The sequence below is a fragment of the Macaca thibetana genome, chromosome 14 (assembly GCF_024542745.1).
Source record: "Macaca thibetana thibetana isolate TM-01 chromosome 14, ASM2454274v1, whole genome shotgun sequence".
Lineage (NCBI taxonomy): Eukaryota > Metazoa > Chordata > Mammalia > Primates > Cercopithecidae > Macaca > Macaca thibetana.
Window position 1 is genome coordinate 120,762,560 of NC_065591.1, and position 21,005 is coordinate 120,783,564.

The following is a 21,005-nucleotide window of genomic DNA, read 5'->3' on the forward strand; positions in this document are numbered from 1 at the left end:
TGGGTTTTTGGCTTTTCTATTAGTTCTCTTTATGTGTTTTTTTGTTTGTTTTTGTTTTTGTTTTTTGAGACAGAGTGTCACTCTGTTGCCCAGGCTGGAGTGCAGAGGTGCAATCATGGCTCACTGCAACCTCCGCCCCCCAGGTTCAAGTGATTCTCCTGCCTCAGCCTCCTGAGTAGCTGGGATTACAGGCGTTAGCCACCACGCCTGGCTAATTTTTGTATTTTTAGTAGAGGCTGGGTTTCACCATGTTAGCCAGGATGGTCTCCATCTCTTGACTTCATCATCTGCCCACCTCGGCCTCCCAAAGTGCTGGGATTACAAACATGAGCCACTGTGCCTGGCCTCTTTCCATTTTTATGTAGAGACTCAGAAAGAATAAAAAACAATGCTGTCACTACTTGTAATCTTTTCCAGATTTCCCTATCCTTTTCAGGCTTTCCTGTTTGGTTCATGCAAGAGTCAGAAGAGTAGTTGAGAATGATTACGGGTTAGGGCAAACTTAATCAGGTAGTGATGTCAATCACAGCTGTGTTTCTGGCTCAGGCATCTTTGCTGGAGCAAGTCAACATAGTCTTTGGCCCCTGGCAGGTAACTATTGACTGCACACATTTCCCCTTTCCACTCTTTTCAGAAAAGATAATTAAAAGCAATTTGCCTTCTCATGGAGGTAATAATAGCATTACTTTTACCACCTTAGAGCTATGTCAAGTCTTCTGCTCTGTGGCATAAAATAATCTGGAAAAACTTGATCTTCATATTATCCCACAGAACATCATGCTGGCCCTTGACATCGATGACAGTTTTTTGAGTTGCATCTGGAAAAAGGAATTAGCAAGCATGGTGAGTGCCTTAGTAAGACGCGTGCATGTCAGAGAGTGAGAGCTCAAAAGTGCTCACTGCCTCAATGAAATTACTAGGAGTCGAATGGTCTGGGGCATATTGGGATATCTTTTTAGGTGAGACATAGGTTGCTGCACCTTGCACTACTCACCACAAGAAAAAAGCACACAGTCTGTGGGCCTCTTTGGATTCTGGAGTGTCCCATATGACATTGGGCTATGCTGCTCTGACTGGAACCCTGGATTATCCATACAGTTGCCAATCTTGAATGGCACTCAGTACAAGAAATGTCTTGGTGGAGGTCCAGGCACTGTTTCAAACTGCCCCACCAATTTCCTTATAAAATCCAGCACATCTAAAATTATGTTAAGCATCTGTAGGAGACAGAGATGCTGTATGCATCAACTGGTGAGTTCTAATAGGAGTCCACAGGAAAAGACCGTGCCCTCTCCTTGGGGCAATATTTCCTCTATCTGAAAACAGTATTTGACTTGCTACTGGGCCCTGGCAGAGACTGAATGTCTGACTATGAGACGTGAAGTGATTATACAACCTGAATGACCCACCTTGAACTAACTCTTAACTGCTTGACTAAATTATAACACTGGACCTGCAGAATAGCATGCCACTGTAGGATGGAAATAGTATCTGTGAGGCCAAACCTGAACAGGTCCAGAAGGCACGAGTGTTTTCGTTTTCCATTGCTGGGTGACAAACTACCCCAGAAACTAGTGGTTTAAAATATTAATGACTTCTTTTCCCTCAGGATTCCGTGGGTCTGGAATTCAGCCAGGCTCGGCTGGGAGGTTCATCTGCTCCTTGTTGTGCCTCTATGTCATGAGGTTACTACCTTGTTGAGGCTGGATAGTCCAAAAGGGTTCCATTCACATGCCTGGTGCTCCACCACATGGCCCCTCTCTTGCCACATCGCTGGTCTGGGTCTCCTCCCAACATAGTGGTCTCTGAAGGCAGTTGGACTTCTACATGGTGGCTGGCTTCCAAGAGAAAAAAAGTGGACCTGCCAGTTATCTTAAGTGCTCAGCCCAGAGCTGTGACGGTGTCATTTCTACAGCATTCTACTGGTCAAAGTGAGTTAAGAGGTCAACTCAGACTCATGAGAAAAAGGAAATAAATTCCACTTCTTGACAGAAGAAACAGCAAAGAATTTGTGGCCACCACAGTTAAATTATATGAGCAGGTGGCTCAGATTTCCACAATTCTTTTAGCATCAGCTGTTTCCACACTTAGCTTCCCAAAACTTAGTAGCTTAAAACAAGAACCATGTAGGCATACAGGCTGGCAGGTTGGCTGAGGGTTGACCAGTTTTGGCTGAACTTGGTGGAGTGATTTGGTTCTTCTCTGTGTGCCCCTTCTCCTCCTTCTGGGAGCAGTGGCTTAGCCATGTTTTTCTCATGGCAATATCAGAGGTGAAAGGTACCAGTAGAAACGGGACAGGTCTCTTGAGTCCAGACAGACAGAATAGTCACGGCATGACTTCTGCCTCATTTTATTGGCCAAACAAGTTACGTTGCTGAATGGAACAGTACTGAAAAATTACATGACAAATGGTAGGAATACAAGAAGTGGTGAATAATGGTGGCTAATAATGCAACCTACAACAGCACCTGAAAAATACAGTGGAAGAATGTGAGGTGGGACATGAAAGCACAAACCAGAGCATGTAGTGCCTACGGAGTCTGGATATTATTCTACAGGAAGGATTGAAGCAGGGACGATCTGGACCCTGAAAACCTGACTATATTTATCTCCTACTTTCTGTTCCTTAGCAACACTTTTCATTCCATGCTCTATGCATATGGGACTGCTCCTTCTCTGAGTCTTAGTGCCAAAGCAGGCTGAGGTAACTGACAAACCTTCACTTGTTCATCCATCTCCACACCAACTCTGCTTTCTCAGGGGAGCTTTTCATGAATTCCCCAGAAGGACATAGGATTCCCTTCACTTAATGCATTTTGTAGAAACATTGTTATCTCCTTGTCTTGTAACTGTCGGTTTACATGGTGAGAATAGCTACCACTCCTTGAGCACCTTTATTATACTTGGTGTTTTACCTATATAATCTCTAAACCTGTGACCATCTTGCTGTATTCATTTTGTTTTGATGTGTAGCAAATTGCCACAAACTAAACTGCCCCAAGCAGCATCCATTTATTCATTTACAGTTCTGTAGGTCAGAAGTCAGTACTCTTATGGAACTATAAACTAATATGCAGATACTGTTTTAGGCAGTTAAGTTTGTATCAATTTTCTACACATCAAAAGAAAACTAATGCGGCAAGAGGGTCATAAGTTTAAAGATTATATATGTGAAACACCAAATACAATAAAGGTGCTAAACAGGTGGTAGCTATTACCCACCCCGCCGCAAGTAAATGGACAGATACAAGACAACGAGGAACAATATTTCTACAAAATGCATTTTGTAGGTATCACAGGGCTGAAGTCAAGGTGGCAGCTAAGTTATTGTCTGGAGGGTCTAGTGAAGAATTTGCTTGCAACCTCAATCCTTGTTGCCAGAACTCAGTTCCTTGCAGTTGTAGGACTGAGGTCTCAGTCTGCTTGCTGATTGTCAGACAGGGGCCACTCTCAGCCTATAGAGGCGGCCTGCATTTCTTGCCACATGGCCTTCTCAATCTTGAAGCTAGCAAAATGCATCAATTTTTTTCTCACGCTTCAAATCCCTGTCTCTGACCCCAGGCCCCAATTTAAAGTCTCATGTGATTTGCCCAGGACTACCCAGGCTACCTCCTTATTTTAAGGTCAGCAGATTGGGAATTTAATTATACCTGCGAAATTGCGTTTGCCATATAATCACAGGAGTAATAGCCCATCATAAGTGCGGTGCCAGTATACTACAGAGTGTGTATACCCGGGGTCAGGAACCTTGGGGGACATCTTAGAAGCCTGTCTACCACACCTGCCAAGGAATATTTTACTTTTTTCGTGTCATCTAGTAAGTATTCTTGAATTTATATAATATGAGTCAGTTGGTTCTTTTATTTTTGCCCATGCTGTTTTTAGACTTCTCTAAATTGAGAACCTAACACAGAGATCATCAGCAAGGTCAGCAGCAGACAAAATTGAAATTGGCTCTCCTTTTTAGGATATTTTGCTCATTCTATAATTTGCTTCAATAAGCCAGTCATTAACTTGTAAGGACATTTAAAAACATTTTTTAAAAAAACTAAATTATAAGACACACAAAGTGCACAAATCTCAGGCATATAGCTCCTTGAATTTTTATAAAAGTATAAATTCATTTAATTTCCATCCAAGTCAGGGTATTGAACATTTCCAGCATCTCAGAAGGCTCCTTTATGCACTGCCTGGCAATACCATCTGCCAAAGATAAACATTATTCTACCTTATTGCACTATAGATTAGTTTAGCCTCTTCTTTCTTTTCTTTTCTTTTCTTTTCTTTTCTTTTCTTTTTTTTTTTTTGAGACAGAGTTTCACTCTTGTTGCCAGACTGGAATGCAAAGGCATGATCTCGGCTCAATGCAACCTCCACCTCCCAGGTTTAAGCGATTCTCCTGCCTCAGCCTCCTGAGTAGCTGGGATTACAGGCGTCCGCCACCACGCCCAGCTAATATTTTGTACTTTTAGTAGAGACGGGGTTTCACCATGTTGGCTAGGCTGGTCTCGAACTCCTGACCTTATGTAATCCACCTGCCTCAGCCTCCCAAAGTGCTGGGATTACAGGCATGAGCCACTGCCCCCAGCAGCCTCTTCTTAAACATAATAGAAATGGAATTATACTTTGTAAATCAGTTGCGTTCAGCTTCTATCACTCAGAATTCTGTCTGTGGAATTCATACGTGTTGTTTTACCTGACCATTGTTAATTATTTCTCCTTGTTGGGTAGTGCTCCATTGTATGAATGTAATGCAGTTTACATATCCATTCTCTGGTTGACAAACATTTGGGGTATTTCAATTTTTTTCTATTAAGAATGATGCTGGCCGGACCCGGTGGCTCACGCCTGTAATCTCAGCACTTTGGGAGGCCGAGGCAGGAGGATCACGAGGTCAAGAGATTGAGACCATCCTTGCCAACATGGCGAAACTCAGTCTCTACTAAAAATACAAAAATTAGCTAGGTGCTGTGGCACGCGCCCAGCTACTCGGGAGGCTGAGGCAGGAGGATCACTTGAACCTGGGAGGCGGAGGTTGCAGTGAGCCAAGATCGCACCACTGCACTCCCAGCCTGGGCAACAGAGCGAGACTCTGTCTCAAAATAAAATAAAAAATAATAAAGAAAAAGAATGATGCTGCTATAAATAAGACTTGTATCCCCATGGATTTTTAATTTTGAGGTGGTATATACATAACAGTGGAACTGCTGGATCATATGGTAACTCTAGTAACTCTTAGGTTTAACTTTTTGAGGAATTGCTATGCTGTTCTCCACAGTGGCTATGCCATGTTACATTCCCACTAGCAATGTATGGAGTTCCAATTTCTTCAAATCCTCTTGACACTTGTTATTTTCTGTGATTTGTTTTCTTTTAATATTATAGCCATCATAGCGGGTATGAAGTGGTACCTCATTGCTGTTTCAACTGACATTTCCCTAATGACTAACAATGTTGAGCATGTTTCTATGTGCTTATTAGCCATTTGCATATTTTCTTGGAAAAAAGGTTTACTCAAATCTGTCCATTTAGAAAATAGGGTTATTCATCTATTATTGAGTTTTATAATTAGATTTAAATATTTTGATTCATTTCTCTTAGTGGTAGAATCAGAAGATAAATCTTGACCTAATTTATCATATAGAATAGAGATTGACTAAATTTTTCTCTAAAAGACCACATAGTAATTATTTTATGCCTGACAGGGCACAGATAGTTTCTGTCACATATTTTTCTCAATCATTACTAGAATCTTACGATTTTTAATTCCATTTTCCCCTTTCTTCCTTATGTGCTCTTATTGTCCTATGTTTTTACTTCTGCATGTATTTTTAACCAACGGCAACATATTATTATTGCTATAAGCAGTCTATAATGGTGGTGGGTTCCTGTAGTCCCAGCTACTCAGTAGGCTGAGGCAGGAGAATGGCGTGAACCCAGGAGATAGAGTTTGCAGTGAGCCGAGATCCCGCCACTGTACTCCAGCCTGGGTGACAGAGTGAGACTCCATCTCAAAAAAAAAAAAGTATACACACACACACACACACACACACACACAATGAAGCCTGTTGGCTTTGTTTTATAGATAATGTCTTTCATATTGCTTTCATTTCAAATGTTCTTTTAAAAAGAACATTTTAAAATTATTATTATTTTTTGAGATGGAGTCTCACTCTGTCACCCAGGCTGGAGTGCAGTGGCACAATCTCGGCTCACTGCAACCTCTGCCTCCTGGGTTCAAGTGAATCTCCTCAGGGTTTCTATTGAAAAGTTAGGCTTGTCTCTTATTATTTGCCAGTTAGCCTTCTCTTTTATAATGGTTCCTTTGAAAGTAATGTGTCTTTTTTATTTGACTTTTTAAAACATTTCTCTTTATCTTTAGTATTTAGGATGTTATAATGACATGCTTAGTTGTGGTTCTTCGTATTTATCTTCCTTTGAGTTAGTTCACTGAACTTCTCAAATCTGTGGTGTCATGTCTTTCATCCATTCTTGGTCAGCATTTCTTCATGTAATATGTCTCCTGATTTGAGTATTTGGTTGTAAGACCTTATTTCTAACTTTAAAATATTTTACCCTCTGTTCTAGGAGTTTCAAACATCAAGGAGCAGAAAAGGAAGAGATTTTTAGATTAAAGGACATTTTTTTCCTTCTTTTTCTTTAAGTTGAAACTAATAGTGAGATGCCTGCTTTTTTCTCCCACTGATTCTGTCTGTCTCTCTTTGAATAAGCAAACTGATTAGGTTTGTTTGGTACACATTGCAAAGTTTTTCTGAAGGTTTGTAATCCAAACTTTCTAATTTGAAACAACTTGGACTTTAGGTACAAGGACAAAAAGAGATAAGAAAGATTTCTCTTCTTATTTAAACCTTTTCTGACATTAGTTTTCTTTCATTAAATATAAAGGAAATTATTATTTACAGTAGTAAAAGATATAGAAAAAATGTCCCTTTTCCCCATAGTGTGTTTTTTCTTTAAATGACTTTTCTTCCTATATTACCCCTCAGACTTCTTTGTGGATGTCTCTGCCTGCCCACCCCTTAAATGTTAATAAAGCTTGAGATTCTCTTCTTGGTTCTTGTATCTTCTCATTTTCATATTCCCCAAATAATTCCATTTACTCTCAAGGCTTTGATTACTATATGCATACTGATGGCCTCTGAATTGTACCTCTAATTTAGATTTCTCTTCCAAATTTCAGACACACATACTCAACTGTACACAGTGCATCCCCATTTGTATGTCTGATGGACATCTCAAATTTAACATACCCAAAATGACTTTACTGCTTCCTCCTCAAACTGCTTACTTTCTCCCCTTATATTAGTGAATAGTAGCCCCATCAACTTATTTGCCAAGTCAGAAATCTGACTTCTATTGCTTTTTGTTGTTATTTGTTTGTCTTCTAATGACTTCATTAATCATTGATAATGTAATGACTATTGATAATTTACATACAATACCATTCACAGATTGAAGATGTACAATTCAATGTGAGCTTTTTTTGGTCTATTACATTATTGATTCTTAAAAACTGTGGTAAAATATACACAGTATAAAATTTGCCATTTATGCAATTTTAAAGGGTATAATTTAATGCCATTAACTACATTCACAGTGTTGTACAACCATCACTACTATCTACTTCCAAAACTTTTGATCACCTCAAACAAAAATTCTATAATCATTCAACAATAACTTGCCACTTTTCCCTCTCTCTGGCTCCTGGTAAGCACAACTCTGCTTTCTGTGTCTACGAATTTACCTATTCCAGGCACTATGTATAAGTTTAATCATATAACACTTGTCCTTCTGTGTCTGTCTTATTTCAGTCAGCATAGTGTTTACCAGATTCATTAATGTTGTAGCATGTATCAGAACTTTATTCCCTTTATGGCTAAACATTATTCCATTGTATGTATATACTACGTCTTATTTATCCAATTTTCTCTTGGTAAACACTTGGATTGTTTCTATGTTTAGCTGTTGTAAGTAATGGTGCAATAAGCATTTGCCTGAAAATATGTTTGTTTCTGTTTTTGAATTATTTGGGGCATATACCTAGGAGTCGAATTGCTGGGTAATATGCTAAGTCTATGCCTAGCTTTTTAAGGAAGTGCCAAACTGTTTCCCACAGCACCTGTACTATTTTGCTTTTCTGCTAGCAATATAGAAGGGTTCCAATTTCTCCACATCCATGCCAATGCTTGCTATTTTCTGTCTCCTTTAATTGCAGCTATCCTAGTAGGGGTGAAGTGATGTCTCATCCTGGCTTTGATTTGCGTTCCCCTAATGACTAATGTTGTTGAGCATCTCTTCATGTGCTTATAGCCATTTACATATATATATATTTTTTTGGAGAAATTTCTATTCAAGTCCTTTGCCCATTTTTTTAATTGAGTTATTTTTTGTTTTTATTAAGTTGTAGGAGCTTTAATGTTCTGGATATTAAATAGGGTTATTCTTAACTTTGACTTCTTTATTTTCTTACATCAAAATAATTATTGGGTTTCATGGATTCTATCTCCTTGAAACCATTTCAGTCTCTCCTTTTTCTTCATCCTATGGCTTTGGAAGTCAATTACCCCTCCCTTGGATTAACACTGAAATACAATAATTTTTTTTTTTTTTTTTTTGAGATGGAGTTTCGCTCTTGTTGCCCAGGCTGGAGTGCAGTGGCATGGTCTCAGCTCACTGCAACCTCTGCCTCCCGGGTTCAAGTGATTCTCCTGCCTCAGTCTCCCAAATAGCTGGGATTACAGGCACCTCCCACCAAGCCCAGCTAATTTTTGTATTTTTAGTAGACGTGGAGTTTCACCATGTTGGCCAGTCTGGTCACGAACTCCTGGTCTCAGGTGATCCACCCACCTGGGCCTCCTAAAGTGCTGGGATTACAGGTGTGAACCACAGCGCCTGGCCTACAGTAACTTCTTAACTGGTTTCCTTCCTCTCTATGTAGCTCTTCTTGAATCCACACTCTATAACATTGTGGCCAGGACTTTCAGAAGCACATCTGATTATGTCACTCTCCTGCCATAAATCATTTAGTGCTTCTTGTTGTTTTCAGAATAAAATCTAAATCAGTAACATAGCATAAAAGATGCTTTATGATCTGGCCCTTCTTTCTCATTTTCTTGGGACACTTTGCTCTTCAAACCCGCACTTCTGTCGCACTCCAATATTGCAGTTCCTAGGACACGAGACACTTTCACTTGCTTCTAGGCTTTGGATGTTTTTCTCGTCTGCCTTGAATTCCTTTACCCCTTCCTAACTCATATTCTTCCTTCAAATCTTACCTTATATGACAATTCTTTCTGAAATCCTTCCCTTATTTCTTTTCAGACTGGGCTAAGTGCCCCTTCTTTGTGCTCTGAAACCTCCCAGTTCATAACCATGGGTGTAGGCACCTGTTGACTCATCTATCTCCACTACAGGTCTGTTACTGTGAGGAAAGGGAGTGTGTACTGTTCACCACCACATTTCTTTGGACCAATACAGTTCCTGGGACAAAGTAGATGCTCAATAAATATATGTTAGATGAATTATCTCTATATCCAATATGTATACACTTATCTCCACTACAGATTTACAACACACTGCTACAAGGAAAACAATTCAATGTAATACAAAGAACAAAATGTTGCTATTCAAGAAGGTGTTATTTAAACATCCAGAAATATAACAATATCCTGTTATAAGACTCAGCTATCTGATTGACTAAACAGTCATTAGGAAGCACCTCAGCCAACTTCACCATTCTCCATAGTTTTGTGGTATTTTTAGCCTGTCCCAAGAAGTGGAGTTTTGTTTTTATTTTTTAGGGGGAAGAATGGTTTGTAGTTATGTATAAACTTGTTTTCCATACCTGGCAAGACTGATTGGCTCTGTGTGTTCTATTGCAGGCAGGGGGGAAATAAGGAAATATATTTTTATAGGAAAATAGCAAAGTCACTACCAATGACTTTGTATTTGTAATTCAGAGAGTCAGGGCAGAAAAATTAATGGCAGGAAAAATTGAATTCTTTCTATTTCTCTTCTTTTATATTCATCCTCTTATTAAGATTTTACCTTTTACATTTTCCTTTTTTAGCCAGACCCTCCACTCCCTGTATTCAAGAGGGTTTACAACCTAAGTTAAAAGAGACCAGGTGTCATCTATAAATTCAGGGAACTGTAAGTGTACCTAATCCACAAAAGCCAGAAATATTTAAGCATGATCTAGAGCAGACAAATGTATACTGGAGTTAATGTAAATGTAATATATGAACATATTGTTGATCATATTCAAGATTTACCACCGTAAACTAATTAGATCCCTGAGACTAACTTAGGGAAGCAGAGCTTTTGCTTACGGTTGAGGTCCACAAAGCTTGGTTGTACTGGAGCTGCCTTTGCTCTTAAATGGTGATACCAGGGCACAGTCCTAGATCTTAGAGTCGTATGCTACAGACTTTCTACTGGTATTATGTGCGGCTTTCAAATCCTCCTTGTTCAATACCCTTATTAATACAGAAATAGAGCTAAGTCATTTACAATGATTTTCGGTGGAGAATTCAAGTCCTTGATGGTGAGAACGATCAGGACTAACCCTAGAGTGTAGGGCCGGCAAAGAGCCTTCCCTGTCCAGTCTAGAGAGTCCCTTGATCTGTTTTAGGGAAGAATAGCAACAGGTGACACTTCTGACAGTGCTGAGGTCAAGGAGCCCCCCAAGTGGCCTTCCCAAGACAATGTTCTGGGACAGTCATCAGTGCCGACGCAGCACCTCTGGAGAGCCTGTCTCTGGTAATGTACCTGCTCGGTGCCGATAGAGGGAGACCGGATTCCACAGCACACACGCCATGCGTCCCTGCTGTCCGGTAGAGGGCAGTAGCGGCCACACTGCAACCCTGAGAAGTGGCGGGTGCCTTGGGATCCTTTCTGATTGCAGGCGTGGTCCGGAGCCAAACAGGCTTGGCTGGGAGGCTCCGCGAGACGCCGGGGCTGGATTGCTAGGAGGTGAACAACTTTCGAGAACTCCGAGCAATCCAATGGACAGTCCACGTTATACATAATCATCGATCCATTTTCCCTGCTCATGAAATTTCTGTTAATTTTTAACAAGTGATTGGGACGTCTATATTTAGAGGATTACCTAGTAACCAAAGCTCCTGACACATGAGATGGTTAAGTTTTCCTACCAGACCTAACTGTGATATTTCCTGACTTTAATCTGTTTTTATATCAGCCCTCTTAATATTCAGTTTACCTCAGTTTTATCAAATGCTTAGCATTTTTTATGAGGGGGTGGATAAGTGAAAACTAGAAACTCATCAAACTGGAATTTCATTTCTTTTGACAAATATGACTGAGATCAGTGAAAAAACACTGTCCCACAGAGGGTATGGTGAACTTGGACTCAAAAGACTCGGGTTTGAGACTTGGCTCTGCAAGTGTAGATGTGGCTGTGTGGGGTAACCTCAAGTAAACCACTTTTCCTCAGTTTCCTTTTTCGTAAAATAGGAATAATAAGACTTGTCTTCTTTCATATATAGGGCTGTATGAAGTTCACATGAAGTACTGCATTTGAAGATTTTCTGTAAATGGAAATGTTATGCAAATGTAAGATATTGAAGTTCACTTTTTATTTTTGAACGTAAAGTATTATAATAATTTTGAACTTAAATATAATTCTTAGGGAAAAAAGATAAATGTCAATTGTAAAACAATGTAAACAATATTCAAAACTACAAAGAATAAATTATCAGTACATAGAATAAATAAAACTACGTAGAATAAATTATAAAACTACATAGAATAAATTATCACTACATAGAATAAATAAAACTACATAGAATAAATCATAAAACTACATAGAATATTATGGGCTGAGTGCAGTGGCTCACACCTGTAATCCCAGCACTTTGAGAGGCCAAGGCAGGAGAATTCCTTGAGGCCAAGAGTTCAAGACCAGCCTGGTCAACATAGAAAGACACCTATCTCTAATAATAATAATAATAAATTTTTAAAATAAATTTTTACATGTCAGTCATTGTCTAAGCCATTTATATGTATCTTTAGTGTTACAATAGCACTATTGGGTATGACTTTTTTCTCAAAGACACGGAAACTGAGGCTCAGAGAGGTAAAATGACAGATTTCCTACTTTCCTTAAATTATAAGAATAGTTGTAAGAATTCTTACAACTAACATTCTTACAACTAACATTTTTTTCTTCTTACAACCTGTCCCACTTTTATCATTTTTATCTCTTTGGCAACCTGTTTGTCAAACAGCAGCTAAATCAATAGGACTGCCTGTTTTAAAATGTCAGTTCTCACACCTACACATTTCTGGGGGGAGGAAATCTAGGAATGGGCAGTTTTTAAACAAGCACTCCTAGGAAATTATGTGTACAATCATATTTGAGAACCACAGCTTTGGTTTCAATTCCTAGGTTGGGACTGCTGGATCGATTTTGTGTTTGAGATATAATGCCAAACTGCCCTCCAGAAATATCATACCAGTGTACATTCCCACAAACAGCTTGTGACTAATTCAGTCCCTTTTATGTGGGTCTTTGCACTCCAAAATATTACCTTGTAAATGACTTCTTAGTTTGTCATCAGGACAGTAAACTACTTGTTAGCCTACAAGTATGTGGGGTGTGTATATTCCAAAGCTGAATTCAAGACTGGGCACTTTTTTTCATTTGTGTTAATAATTTTGAGGTTCTTTGGAACTACCGAATCTGCATATTTTGTGTGATGTCATACCCTCTCTTCTCTTCATACCCTGCTCCATTTCTATTCTCCAAGTCATCATCTTCAGGGCGGTCAAACTTACTTTTCCAAAACTATACTGGATAAATAAAAGCATAAACTCTGCATCATTAGTTCTTACAGAGGGAAAACAAATTCTATTCTGTCCACAAGAAGTTAACAAAGATCTACCCTCCCTAACCCCGGCTTGACCACCTTGGTTTTATCCTATTCTTAGTGCAGGGTCCTTCTGCTAATTCTCCAAAAAGTCTTGATCCTACTAACTTCCAATCTATCTGCGTCAAAACTAAAATCCTCTTTCGGCTACCTGAATGTTATTCTTTATTGGATCCGAGATCTTACTCTTCAGTTCAGTTGAGCTATAGTAAAATTTCTGTTTTCTTTTTTTTCATAAACAAGAGTCTACTCCTACTGAGATTCTAAATAAACCTTTTTCTCTTTTAAAAAAATTACCTTCCTCCTACCTAGAAAACTGAGTTTTAAAAATTTCTTTGTTCTTGAAACAAAGAACTATTTTCTCTCTTAAAGGAAACAGAAAGACTTTCTTGCTAATTCATTAACAAGCAACTCTTAACAATTAAGCTATAGACATTTAACAAGTTACACACAGACATCAGCCTAACAGATCATGTACTCTGGAATATTGAGTAGGAGGGTGAGTCACCTCAGACCTTAATACAAAGTTTATATTATTCAGTTAAGACAATAATTGTTCCTAATTATCTCAGGTTTCAAAAAACTTCAAATCTATGTACAGAGAACAAAGTCATATAAAATTAGACATGGGTAGGTTATTTGTACTTAATGTTGCCCAAAATGAATAATGAAACTGTTTTCTTCTTCCAATATGTTTAGTCAAGTGAGAGCTTGTACTCTAATACAGATTTCTGAACTAAATAGTTTTTCAGAATGTTTCATCAAAAATCCTCTGGTCTGAAACATTGAATGAATATGTAAATGTGAAAGGAAAAACAGGGTAATAGGAACAGGAGCCTGGGCCGGGCTCCTGAATCTCTTCCTCCCTGTCTCTGAGCATTTATTTCTCTTTGGGGTTGTCTGTCACTATGTAGTCAGTAAAGATAATCATTTGAAATTTCAAATATCCATTGAAGATACCATATAAAAGACTGAAGAAATAATAGGACTGCATTAGTTTGATTTTATAGAGCAGCATTTTATTTCACAGAGGTGCCAGTGAAATGCTGTATATTTATCTGTATTTTGTAATTCAAATCATGTGTCAGATTTTGTTAAAGTGAGGACATACATCCATAGGAATGCCGGTGGGTTTTAGGGGAAAAGGCACTATTCTGTGATTTCTAGTACTGCTACTTTTATTTTTCAAAATTTAGCAAAAACCCATTGGCTTAATTCTGACTTGGTCCCAACCTTGAGAACACAGGATTCAAATGAGGACAGAATTGTCTCAGAGACGTGGTTAAGTCCTTTTCATATCCATTACATTTTGGACCATAGATCTGTCAGAGCACCTCCCAAACACTGATAAAAATCACAACCTCCTTCAGGAACTATAAACTGTATTCTGGTTTCAGAAGAGAAAACCAAAACCTTTTAAGCTATATCCATGTACTGTCTACCCGGAGAAAACAACCCATTGTTCTGCCTATACAAATGAGTAATTTGACTAATTTTCCCCCCTGACTTGGCAGAATCTTTTATTGAACTGATTGAAATGACCAGATGTTTTGGCAGCTTCTGTAGACATAATCTAAGCAACTCGATAATTGACTTAAGTAAACGTATCAGGATGTGGACTGGCAATAGAATTGGGGATTCTCTTCTGTGATGACTTCAAATTCCATTTAAAAAGGCAAGCTGCTTGCGTAATTGAAACGCAGAGAAATTGGCACCATATCATTCATTTACTTTAGTAATTTATAGCCCCTTTAGATCCGAGCATCCTTGCAACTTTGGAAAGTAATGAAGGAAATGCCACGGCATTAGAGATCTATAAAAACTGTCCTCGTGGCTGTGTGCTCAAAGTGAGGTAAAATATTTCTCTGCATAAAAATCCCCAAATGGAAAAACTTAAGCAAATATTCACTTGACTCAGATTATCATTTTCTTGATGACATTTTGCATTTTCTTAAGCTTTTGAGTGTTTTACCTAAGAATATTCAATACCAGAATTTTCCGTATCATTTTTTGTTTCTCTATTTTGCTTCTAGCATATTTGCTGTGTTATTTCAATTTCTGCTGATATAAAAACATTCTTTATAAACAGCTCACAGAGGTCAATTTTCTCTTAAAAGCCTACAATTGTAAGAAATATTTCAAATTGTGGAATATTTCTTAGAAAGGGAAACAGTCTACATTTCTTTGCACACATGAAAGCCTGTTAGCCATGGCTGAGCACAGGACAGAAAGACGCTACAAATGTGAAACCTCGGGCTGGACGGCTCCCTCAGCTCTCTTTTCTCTTTTTCCACCTATGAGACTGAGGATTCCTCTTTAATTTGTTTAATAAACACGATTTTCAAGTGTTTTCTTTTCCCTTTTTATCACTTCCTTTTGCCTTCTCTTCATTCTTCAAAAAAAAAGAAAAGTTACAAAGTGTGCACAGGGAGTATATGTGCAGGCACATAGAGAGACACACACACACACTCATATACACATGCACGTCTACACTTCGACCTAAGTAGATGATTAGCACCTGTGTCCAGGAGTTTGTACAAACTTCCTCTTTCTTAAGGACTTGGAGTGCAGAGACCATTACAATTCTCTGATTGGCATATTGCACCCAGTGTTCTTGGTAAATATTGTTTTGTATCAGCATAGTAACAATTATGCCAGCAGATTGCATTAATCATCCAAAGCTCTCTTTGAGTCTTGTTTTTCCTTCATGTGTTCAGAAGGCAGACTGGCTCTGCAAGTCTTTCCCTGTGCTGCCCAACACGGGAGCCTTCTTGTCCTTGATAACAGGCAATGCTAATGACTGACTGACCGCTTGTTCACTTTGAAATCCTGCCTCGCTGGATGAGGGAAGACTACAGAGAAACAAAACCTAACCAAGGACTGCTTGAGGCCAAGGACAGAATGAAAATGTTTTATGAGATGATTTAATGTGCTGTCACCCAGTGGGTGCAGGATCATGGCATTTTTTGGCAGACAGAAACCATCAGAACTACAAATGACCCAGTCCCCTGTGAAGTGCTGGTTAGACTAACTGACACCTGCAGATGTGCTGAGTCTGTGGCTGTGGGGCCAGATGTTAAATAGCACTTAGGGACTCTTATGGCCAGGGCCATTTCCTTCAGTTAATGATAGTCCTACCCTCCTACCCTACTCCTGCCCCTCACTATTTCTTGGTTGATCCTGGGTTTTGAATGTGGAACAAAAGCCAACCTCACACACTTATGTATCAGCAGAAGCTGGCTTTGGTGCTTTTAAAAATGCGGTTTTATTTTGTCATGGTTTCTGATAGCAAATTGCTTATTTTATTGAAAAAGTAAAGGTGGTGGGGAGATTGGCATTTCATTAGTTAGTGTCCTGTACACAATCTCCTGTGAAATCCTCCAGCAAACCCTGAGCTGGCTGTCATTATCCACATGACATGGTTGAGGACTACAGGTCAAGGAAGTTACCAAGTAAATGTGCTAGGAATAGAACCCAGGTTTGCCTGACTCAAAAGTTCTTTCCTCTTACCCCAGGCAGCCAGTACGCTGTTCCATTGCATTTTTATAAAAGTGCTGTTTCTCTCTTGTGGCAGCTTTCTCATTAGTGAAAGGATATCAGGTAGAAAAAAAAAAGTCAAAACCTATGATGTCCCAAACATTCATATTTATTTTCACAATATTATGAGAAACTTAGGAAAGATTAAATTTTATTTTCCTGGCTATATCTGTTGGAATAGTATAAGGGCATGGAGTATTGGCAGAAATATGGCTGTTTGATGTCAGGATAGCACAAATTTAAAAGGGAGATACTCAGCAAATTTTAATCTGTATACCAAGCTTCGAATAATTGGGAAACATCTGAATGATTTATTGCATATTTGTTCTTTGTGTAGATGTTTAGTGCTCTGTAGAAATAGCCATTGCCTTTTTTTTCCCCCTCAACTTAGACTTTTCATCCAGAAAGATGTTTTGAGAAAGGATAGAAAGATGTATTTATTCCTTTCTTTGCCGGGCACGGTGGCTCACGCCTGTAATCCTAGCACTTTGGGAGGCTGAGGCGGGCTGATCATGAGGTCAGGAGTTTGAGACCAGCCTGTCCAACATGGTGAAACCCCATCTCTACTGAAAATACAAAAATGAGCTAGGCGTGGTAGCACGCACCTGTAATCCCAGCTACTCAGGAGACTGAGGGAGGAGAATCGCTTGAACCCAGGAGCTGGAGGTTGCAGTGAGCCGAGATTGTGCCACTGCACTCCAGCTGGGCAACAGAGTGAGACTGGGTCAGAGAAAGCAAGCAAGCAAGCAAAGAAAGGAAGCAAAGAAAGGAAGCAAAGAGAGAAAGAAAGAGAGAAAGAAAGAAAGGAAAAGAAAAGAGAGAAAGAAAGAAAGAAAGATCTATTCAATTCTTTTCAAGTCCATTTGTCAAGTGAATCGCATTTGTGCTTTCTCTTAAAAAGATGGTTTATAGTGTATGAGAACAGATTTTGTAAATTAATATGATCATTAAAAACAAGCTGGCCTCTGCATACACCTCCTTTAAGTTGTTATTTGAGGCTGCCATGCTGAGCTCCACAGACAGCAGTTTTGGCATGGACCTGGGGCCCAGGGGAATATTAACTTACAAGGCTTTCCCTATTTTGCTTTTACTTGTCTGAAACTATTTCAAAACGTAGCGACTGAAATACAAGTTGTTAAGTACACTTTACTAGAATCTAAGAAGTGTTTTTACCTCCTCTCTACTCTTTGGAGAAAAGATGGTTGGGGAGCGAATTAGTGCACTCATAAGACATGTCCTGACTGCTTCGGAATATCTATATCGACACATAGCCCAAAATTACAACAGGAGAGTTAAATTAAAAGTCAAGCCAAGATCATCTACAGTTAGATCCTATAAGCAACTTAAGTGTCACCCTAGGATTTTTAAAAACCATTTGTTTTATTAAACTTCATGAGTTCTAACAGAGTGGAGATGCCTTGTGTGAGTTGACATGATAAAGAGGAATTCTTTGGTTTCCAGTTGACAGAAACCAAAGGAGACAAATCTAGAGTTTCCAGTCCTAACTTTGCAAAGATGTCCTTGTCCCTTTCTCTCTGGTTGGGCTGTGTCCCTAGGAATCAGCTGCTAGAGTGGGGTGGGAGCGTGAGGGGCTGGGGTTTGGGAACGGGGTGATCCCCTGAAGCTCCATGGGGTGGGAGCGTGAGGGGCTGGGGTTTGGGAACGGGGTGATCCCCTGAAGCTCCGTGGGGTGGGAGCGTGAGGGGCTGGGGTTTGGGAATGGGATGATCCCCTGAAGCTCCGTGGAGGGTGCGAATTTTTATTCTTTCCATGTCTGCCTATGTGTGGCTCAGGGCACACCCACCTGTTCCTCCGTGTGTGATGTGTCCCCACTCCTCCACCCCAGGGTGCAGGGTCAGACACTGCCTGGGTACAGTCACAGGAGGCTGGGAAGTGTCTGTGGGTCTCCAGCAGCTGGAAAAGGTTTGAGTCCCGTTGGCAGATGTTTGCTGTTCCAGCCACTTCATTAACGTTGGAAACAAAACCCCTTACTATTCTGACCAAAGCCCCACTTCATGATTGACAGCTGGGGTGTGCTTCCTCCCACAGAAGCCCTTTACAGTCTGAGAGCAGGAAAGAGGGAGTGGGAAAAAGAAAAGGGAGATGAGGGCGAAAAGGGAATTGGGCTAGACGCCATTGCTAAAAACCCAAAATGAGAGAGGCTCGTTTAAAGAGAAAGACAAACTGAAAACGACTAGTTAAGATTTGATGTCCCATCTAACGTATTATTTTCCCACTCATTCATTTATCCATGACATATTTACTGAGAACCGACTGTGTGCTATACGGGTATTGGTGATACAAATGAATGATATAACATAGGGAGTAGGCCCACCTGATCATTGTCCAGTGGGTGAAATAAACATGCAAAGGACAATACAGTAAAGGATATGCCACCATAAAGGTAGGAATCGGCAGCCTTGGGGAGTGGGGAGACACTTCACAAAGGAGGTGACATTTGAGATGAGTCTCTAGGTTTTGGGGCAGAGAAAGAGGGGATAGGATGTAGAGGGCATTCCAATGAAAGGAAACAAACTTGTGCAAAGGCATAGATTATGAAAGCCCATCCTTGTGAAGCAGGTTTTGTGGTCACCATTTACAAATGAAAAAACTGAGGCTCAGCTTAGGGAGTAAGTGACAGAGAGCGCAAGGCTCTAGACTCCAAGATCGGGTATCTCTCTCTCTCCACTGCACAGGGGACTTGTGCCCCCAGACCCCTTCTGAGGTTTCTTGCTTCTGTAGCGCAAAATAGAAAAGATGGAAAATCCAAGGAGGTGAATTGGAATTTTTACCTCTTCACCTATTAAAACACTGCAGATTTCCAATCAAAGAACTCGTCTGAGGGAGTGTCTGGATTTTGTGAATTTTGTGCCTGTGGCCGAGTGGAAGCGGAGAGGAGTGAGAGCACTGGGAGACGCGGTCAGCCAAGGCGAGGCCGGTCCCTCCTGGCCCCTGGTCTTGGGCTCTGTCCGTGCGAGTGAGCCACCTGCAGCCATCTGCGGGGCAGCGCCGCGACCTCCTGGACACGCGAACGCGAGTCCAGACCCGGGTTTGGACAGAGGGAAGGAGGAGAGGCGGAGAAGGGAGGTTAAAAAAGAGAGAGGGAGAGAGAAAACAAGGATGAACGATGGGGAGAAGAAGGGAGGGCGGAAGAGAGAAAACAGAAGCGGGAAATTCGACAGAGGAGGAGAGGCCCAAAGTGCGGGGAGCAATGCGCGGAAGGGAGAAGTGGGAGGGAAGAAGAGGAGAGGAGTTAGTGGTGGTGGAAGGAAGGGGAAGAACCAGAGAGAAAAGAGATTGAGGAAAGCAGAGCAGCGCAAAGTCCGGGCCCGGAGTGGTGCCCCGAGTGCGCGCATTCCGTCGGCACACGCCGGGCAGATAGAAAGTATAAACGCGACGCGGTCGGCCCCTTGCCGGGCGTGGGGTCCTGGTGCTGTCGCTCAGGTGCTGGTCCCCAGCTCCAAGCCCGCCTCGTAGCCGGCGCTGCGGGTGAGATCGCCCGCAAGCACTCAGTTTACTGGCAGCTGCCTACCAGCGGCTCACTTTCCTGGGGGCGCCTAGAGCTCCTCGCCCGGCATTGCCCTGGGAGCGAACGCTGAGCCCCTGGACCCCAGCCCCGACTCAGCGCAGCGGTTTCCCTCTCGGCTTGCGCCGCGGAGAACACTCTCCGTCGTGGCGTCGGACGGCGACGCTCAGGCTGAGCGGTGAGCTGTCCTGGGTTCCGCGCCTTGACCGCGGACCAGCCTCAGGGTCCCGCCGCGGAAGCAGGGGGCGAGCCTGGGACCAGCCTGGCGACCCCAGAGTCCGGCGCAGGACCCCCGGCGCCACCCGGAAACCTGGCAGCAGTTCTTGCCTGCCCTTCAGCCGCCTCTGCATGGAGAAAGAGAATGAAGGAAAATAATTATAGATGGAGAGGAGGGGAGGGGAGGCCAGTTTGCAAATACTTCGGGAATGAAGTTCCTCAAAGATGCGTTGCGGGCCTTGTCTAATGCTAGGTTGTGACTTGGCCTGTTAACATCTATTTTCTCACGCCTGCAATCCCAGCACTTTCGGAGGCCGAGGCGGGTGAATCACGAGGTCAGGAGTTCAAGACCAGCCTGGCCAAGATGGTGAAACCTGGTCTGTACTAAAAAATACAAAAGTTAGTCGGGCACGGTGGCAGGCGCCTGTAATCTCAGCTACTCAGGAGACTGAGGCAGGAGAATCACTTGAACCTGGGGAGCAGAGGTTGCAATGAGGCTAGATCAAGCCACTGCACTCCAGCCTGGGCGACAGAGTGAGACTCAGTCTCAAAACAAAACAAAAAAAAAACCCTATTTTCTCTAACTGCCTAATGATTAGTCCTCTGGGCGTGTCCCTCCCTCCGAGTTTAACCACCGTCCCAGGCGCCGGCACTGACTTGCTTCCGCGGCCACCAGGGCCCCCTGGGCAAGCAGCTCCGCGGAGAGCCCGCCGGCACTCGCTGACGCTTCTAGACTGGGAGCGGGGAGGAAATGTCACCGGCCCCAAACTCGGCCCTAGGGAAGGCCATCCGCGTCTATACTTCTCAGTGTC

At 41.4% G+C, this 21,005-nt stretch overlaps 1 protein-coding gene across 1 annotated transcript in view; it reads left to right on the plus strand.

Annotated features, from left to right (window-relative positions):
* The window catches only part of APLP2 (amyloid beta precursor like protein 2), a 726,249-nt gene that overhangs the window by 47 nt on the left and 705,197 nt on the right, over positions 1 to 21,005 (plus strand). The window lies entirely within an intron of this gene.